The sequence below is a fragment of the Cupressus sempervirens genome, chromosome 7 (assembly GCF_028749045.1).
Source record: "Cupressus sempervirens isolate cs-2001-9-10 chromosome 7, ASM2874904v1, whole genome shotgun sequence".
NCBI classification, from domain to species: Eukaryota; Viridiplantae; Streptophyta; class Pinopsida; order Cupressales; family Cupressaceae; genus Cupressus; species Cupressus sempervirens.
In genome coordinates this window covers 508,941,522-508,948,375 of record NC_143124.1, presented here as the reverse complement: position 1 = coordinate 508,948,375, position 6,854 = coordinate 508,941,522, and the positions used below count along the sequence as shown (strand labels likewise).

Sequence of the window (6,854 nt, the reverse complement as noted above, 5' to 3'; positions counted from 1 at the left end):
ACAATTTCGGTGGAATCAGGAAGCCTCCCTTCCCTAGGAGGAATCAGTATTCTCAGTAGCAGCCTCAACAGCATAAGGGATTTTACCCTCAGGCACAGAGTGGTGGCAGTGGATCCAACTCTAGGATCAATCGCAATGCTCAACGTAATAGACAGAATCAGCAATCTCGGCCTGCACAGAGCAACCAGTCTTTTGCTAGCAGGGGTAGCCACCAGCGGTCGAATGCACCACCTATAGGGAGAGGATCTGGCAGAGGCACGGGATGTTATTCGTGTGGACAGATTGGTCACATTGTAGCATACTGCCCACAGCGAGCATCTCAGTATTCAGGACCCAGGCCTGCGGCATCTGAGCCTACAGTCGGAAATACAGGTGGATCTCATAGAGTATTTGCAGCGGTGGATCACCGTCAGGCAGACCATCAGGGGACAGTAGTTGAGACTACAGGAGCTATCCGAGGTACACCTCTCTCTGTATTATTTGATTCAGGTGCTACAGATTCTTTCATTTCTCCATCTCTAGTTGATAAGTGTAAGCTGGAGTCGGTTAAGCAAGATCATGGTTGGCAAGTGGAACTAGCCTCAGGCGCTAAAGTTTCCACAGATTTGGTAGTTCATAAGTGTGGACTTAGTATAGGAGGGTTCGAGACTTCAGTCAATTTTTGAGTTATTCCTCTTGGCTCCTATGATGTGGTCTTCGGTATGGATTGGCTTGGCTCTCATAGGGCTAGTATTGACTGCAGAAAGAAGACCATTATGTGTCAGGATGATCAAGGGAAGGATGTTGAGATTGTGGGGATATCGAGACCTATATCCCTACGGATGATCTCTGTTATGCAACTTAAGCAAAGCTTTCGTAAGGGGTGTCAGGTATTTTCCGTTACGGTAAATGAGCTTGATGAGGAAGACTCTACGAGGAAGACCCTAGATCACCCTATTTTACAGGAGTATGTTGATGTCTTTCCGAGTGAGATTCCAGGCATGCCTCCGAAGAGAGACATTGATTTTAGCATTGAGCTCACTCCAGGAGCGAAACCTATCTCTAGAGCTCCTTACCGTATGACCACTCAAGAGCTAAGTGAGTTGCATTTGCAGTTAGAGGAACTTTTGGCCAAGGGTAGTATTCGACCTAGTGTATCACCATGGGGAGCTCCAGTGCTCTTTGTGAAGAAGAAGGATGGTTCTTTGTGCCTTTGCATGGATTACAGAAAGCTGAATAAGGTGACAATAAAGAACAGGTATCCTTTACCAAGGATTGACGATTTATTTGATCAGATCAAGGGGGCTACAGTGTTCTCTAAGATTGATCTTAAGTCAGGATACCATCAACTTCGCATCAAGGAGGCTGATATTCATAAGACTGCTTTTCAAACTCGCTACGGGCATTATGAGTTCACAGTGGTACCCTTTGGGCTGACGAACGCTCCATCAGTTTTCATGTGCTTAATGAATGGGGTGTTCTGTTCCTATCTTGATAGATTTGTTCTTGTGTTCCTCGATGATATTCTGATATATTCTAAGTCCCAAAAGGAACATGAGGAACATTTGAGTTTAGTTTTGCAGTGCTTGAGAGATAATCAACTTTATGCCAATGCGGGAAAGTGTGATTTCTTTCAATCAGAGATACAGTATTTGGGACACGTTATTTCAGGCGAAGGTATCTCTGTAGACCCTGCGAAGATCCAGGCAATAGTAGATTGGCCTGCACCCACTACTGTGTCGAAGATTCGTAGTTTCATGGGTCTAGCTGGGTATTATCGCAAATTTGTTCAAAACTTCTCCAGAATAGCAAACCCTATTACCTCCCTTCAGAGGAAAGGAAAGAAGTTTCTTTGGACAGAAAAGTGTGTAGAAGCATTTCAGAAACTCAAAGAGCTTCTGACCAGTGCACCGATCTTAGTAGTACCTGATCCAGAAGGTGATTTCATGGTGTGTACAGATGCTTCCCTCGAGGGTATTGGAGCAGTTCTAATGTAGAATGGTCGAGTGATTGCATATGAGTCACGCAAACTCAAGGATCATGAGTTGAATTATCCTACACATGACCTTGAGTTAGCAGCAGTAGTTCATGCCTTAGTGAGATGGAGACATTTCTTGTTGGGACATAGATTTGAACTACATAGCGATCATCGTAGTCTTCAGTACATATTCACGCAGCCTAATCTGAATGCTAGGCAAAGGCATTGGATGGAGTTTTTGTGCGAGTATGACTTTGAGGTGAAGTATATCCAGGGGAAGGAGAATGTCGTAGCTGATGCTTTGAGTCACAGGAAACATGTGATATCATCTATGACTCTTAGTGTCGATTTGAGATGTCAGATACTTCAGGCACTCCCCACTGATTCATGGTATCTGGAGGTGTGCAGTGAGATCAATTCAGGGAGATCCTTGGAGGGTAAGTTTTCAGGCTATGTCTTAGAATCAGATGGCCTTTTGAGACATTCAGGAAGGATCTATGTGCCGCTACTAGATGAGCTTTGCATATTGATCCTATCAGAGGCCCATAGTGCACCTTACTCGACACATCCAGGTGTCAAGAAGATGCATGCAGATTTGCGATGTTTATTCTATTGGTCCGGGATGAAGTGCGACATTGCTGATTTTGTGGCTAGATGTCTTGAGTGTCAGAGAGTCAAGGCAGAACACCAGCATCCGACAGGACTCTTGCAACCGAATCTCATTCCTTCATGGAAGTGGGACATCATCTCTATGGATTTCATAGTAGGATTACCTATGACTCTTCGTCGTCATGATGCTATCATGGTCACCGTTGACCTGTTGACCAAGGTGGCACATTTTGCACCAATCAGGTCTTCCTACACTGCAGCTTCAGTAGCTAATGTCTTCATGTGTGATATTGTGAGACTACATGGTATTCCCTGAAAGATCATTTCGGATAGGGATCATGTTTTCACTTCCGCATTTTGGACATCACTATAGCATGATCTTGGAGCATAGTTGAACTATAGTTTAGCATATCACCCAGAGACAGATGGGCAGACAGAGAGAGTGAATCAGGTTCTCGAAGATATGTTGAGGATGTACGTGATGGATAGGCAGACTCGTTGGGAGGACTATCTCTACCTAGTGGAGTTTGCTTACAACAATGGGTATCACAGTTCTATTGGCATGGCACCTTTCCAAGACTTATATGGATGCCCTTGTCGTACACCTTTGAGTTGGGATAGCCTTGAGGATGGCATCCTGTTGGGCCCAGAGATGCTTCGTGACATGGAGCAACAGGTGGTGCGTATCCGAGAGCACTTGACAATGGCACAGGATAGGCAGAAGAAGTATGCTGATGCTCATAGGTCAGATAAGCAGTTTGCTGTGGGAGAGAAGGTTTTCTTGAGAGTGCGTCCGCGAAAGAGTTCGATCCGTTATGGAAAGGGCTCGAAGCTAGCACCTCGTTTTGTGGGACCATTCGATATTCTTGAGAGGATTGGTCCAGTTGCCTATCATCTTGCTTTACCACCCAGCCTTGCTCGCATTCACGATGTTTTTCATGTTTCAGTACTTAGATAGTATATTCCTGATGTTGTACATATTCTTGATTGGAATGCATTACAGGTAGAGGACGGGCAGCTGGCTTTGGAGCCAATACGTATTCTGGAGCAGCGGGAGTTGACCCTCAGGGGTCGAACCATAGAGCAGGTAAGGGTCCAATGGGACCCTACTGATGACTCTTCAGCTACATGGGAGGATGCATCTAGATTACGGGATTTATATCCCTATTTGTTTATAGGCTTCCAGGAGTAAGCCTAAGTCTAGGGGGGGTGGATGTAGTGCCTGCCCCTAGTTTACATTTTTCGAGCTACATTTATGATATGATTGCCAAACTCTTTTAGGCCAATTTATGTTTGATGAGTAGTATCATTATTTTAGAGATTATCAGAGGATGTTTACACTCAATTTATTATATGATGAGATTACTTGGTACTCTATATTTCATGCATGTATGATGATTATTCAATGGTTTTAGTTATCGATGATGATTAGTTAGATGGCTTATTATTTCATGTGCCTCTTATGGATACTTACCCCATACTGCATGTGTATGGTGTGCGTGTTGTTTTATTTATGTATGGTGTTTCTAATATGGTTAAGGAAGGGAGTCGTAGTCACCTGCTAGTCGGGATCTACACGATGCACCACTTCCTGCCATTTCTTGTTTAGCTTAGAATATTGTGTTTGTACATGTGTGGATTTTATGCAGGTTGCAGGTACCGGGTATCGACTTCCCTGAATTGTCAGGATGAGCGTACCTTATCGCACTGTCTCAATGGTAAGAGAGGGGAGATAAACTCTTAAGTCCAAATCCTAAACCCTTTAGCCAATTGTCCTAATTGATAATTAGGACAAGTATCTGAGTTAAGTGCCCTCTGAATGCATCAAATGATGTAATTTCGTGATTATAACCCTTTTGTTTGATTTGGTATGTATTTTTCTATGATGGGTTTTCGTATGTTGCTTTATGAGTCCTTGGTGTATTTTTCTATTAATTAAGTCTAATTAAAAAGACTAATTAATGATTTAATTTAATAAGGAATTATTATGATATTTTTATATTTAATTAATTAATTAATTAATTAAATAAAAGAATTAAAGTTGGAAATTAAAGTTCAAGATATATTTAGAACAGGATAATATTTATTTAATTTAATAATAATATATTTGGAGTTCATTTTAAATAAATGCTAAATACTAATTGTTATTTAAATTAATTAAATATGTTATTAATTAAATTCTAAAATAAATTAAAAAGTTGAAAGATATTAATTTATTAAGAATTCTAGATCGCATGATCTAAACATGAGTTAAATATAAGAATTAAATTAAAAGATTAAATTATAAAAATTAATAATGTTATTTTAATTTCTTAAAAGTGCACATAAGATTTAAAGTAATAAATTAATTAAGAATTGAAGTCAAGTAAAATTTTAAATAAAGTTATTTAATCATTCAACTTAATGTGCATGAAAGTTGAATGCAAAAGAATTAGAAAAGATAATAAAAGTTAAATTGGAGTTAATTGAGATGTGCAAAGAGTCTTCTCGGGTAAACGCACAATTAGTGCCCCGAATTGAGGAGAATTTTCTTATCACAACTTTGGGGGTTCATTTTTGTGATAGAGGAATCTGGACGGGAATTTTGGGGAAGACAATTTTTGGAAGCAAATTTCAGAAGGCTGATACGAAGAAATTCTTGAAGGGGAAGGTTATTGAGAGGAGCGAATTCGCATACAGTTCCTGGAGATTGCATAATAGCATCAGGATCAGGTAGGGTCTTGTGTTTTTTATCCATTAAATATGCAATTATCCCTTCCTGCCTTCTTCGTGTCTGGGGTTTGTAGATCTGAATTCTCTGTGGTGAAGGTTTTAAGCTTTCAATGGTGTGAATTTATTAATTATTCGTCAATAATTTCTGTATCCATGGAGACTGGATGAATTAATTAGAACCATTGTTTTCTTGATTTAGAAATTAAGATCTAATTTAATAAGGGTTTTGTTTTAATGAAATTGAAAGTTCTATATATATATATATATCCTTTAAAAAAAATAAAAATAAAAATTTGTTTTATTGAAAATTAAATAAAAACTAATTTTTTAAAAATAAAATTGGATTTATTTTATTATATTTGAAATTTTTTTTTTTTAAAAAATATATATATATATATATAAAAATATAATAATATTTAGTGGGGGGGGAGGGAATCACCCCGTACCCGCCCCCCACTGTCGGCAGGCCGACAGTACCTGCGTCGCAGGTACTACGACGGTAGGTACAGAGTACCTGCCGCCGCAGGCCCTGCGACCGCAGGCCTGCGGCCAAAGCCGACAGGCTATAAACGTGGTGGGTTAGAAAATAAAATATAAAACTTTGTTTTCATTTTTTTTTTTTTTTTTTTTTATAATTTTTTTTAAATTATTAAAAACAAATTTTATTTATTTAAAAATTTTAAATAATAAAATTATAATATATTCAATTTTTATAATAGATTAAACTTTTTAAATATTTAATAAATAAATATTAATTGCATAGATATAGTTGTAAATTTTAATTTATTAATAATTTTGCTTAAATATTAATAAATTAACAATTATTAGTTGGATTAAAATAAGTAATTAGATCTAATGAATATTGATTAATTTAATTAAAATTAGTTTAATTAAGTTAATTAATAATGAATTTTATTTGACTAAATTATAAATTTGGATATTGATTTAATGAAAGTTATTATAGAAATGGGTTATTCGAAAAAGGGTAGTTGTGAAAACTTTGTTACTTGAATTCGACATTAAACTAAAACACAAACCTTACCTTAACTTAAATAATATACTTTCAGATCCAATCTCTGAGACTTTGATGTTGTCTTTGTACTTTGAATGTTTTGGGGTTGGTTTAGCGTTGACCAGTTCAGGTTGTTACCAGAGGCTCGGAGTTGTGAATGTGATGTCTTGATGATTTGGTCTCAATCTTTCTTAACCTGACCATGGTAATGTGATGAAGTGCTCTATGACATGATTGTGTTTACTATTTGTTATTGCTTTCCAGTTTCCTTGTGTGAAGCTGAGGTGTATGTATTTGAGAATACCTAACTTAACCATTTTTGAGTCTCGATCAGTTATATTTGATAACCATTTATGAGTCTCGATCAGTTATACTTGTATTACTTTCTGGTTGCTCATTAGAGAACCATTGGATTTTGTGACTTATCATTGATGCCTTCAGTTGCTGATAGAGGACTGTCGTGATTACATGATTACTATTTGATGTTATCCGTTGCTCATGAAGAACTAATGTAATTTTGTGGATTATCTTTTTATGATATTTTTTAGTTGCTCGTATAGGACT

At 37.8% G+C, this 6,854-nt stretch overlaps 1 long non-coding RNA gene across 1 annotated transcript; it reads left to right on the top strand.

Moving 5' to 3' along the window:
• Positions 1 to 304: 304 nt before the first annotated feature.
• On the top strand, positions 305 to 3,852 carry LOC149547758 (uncharacterized). Its single transcript, XR_016354418.1, has 2 exons — positions 305 to 459; positions 3,570 to 3,852. It is a non-coding gene; the product is annotated as an uncharacterized LOC149547758 (long non-coding RNA).
• The last annotated feature ends 3,002 nt before the right edge of the window (positions 3,853 to 6,854 follow it).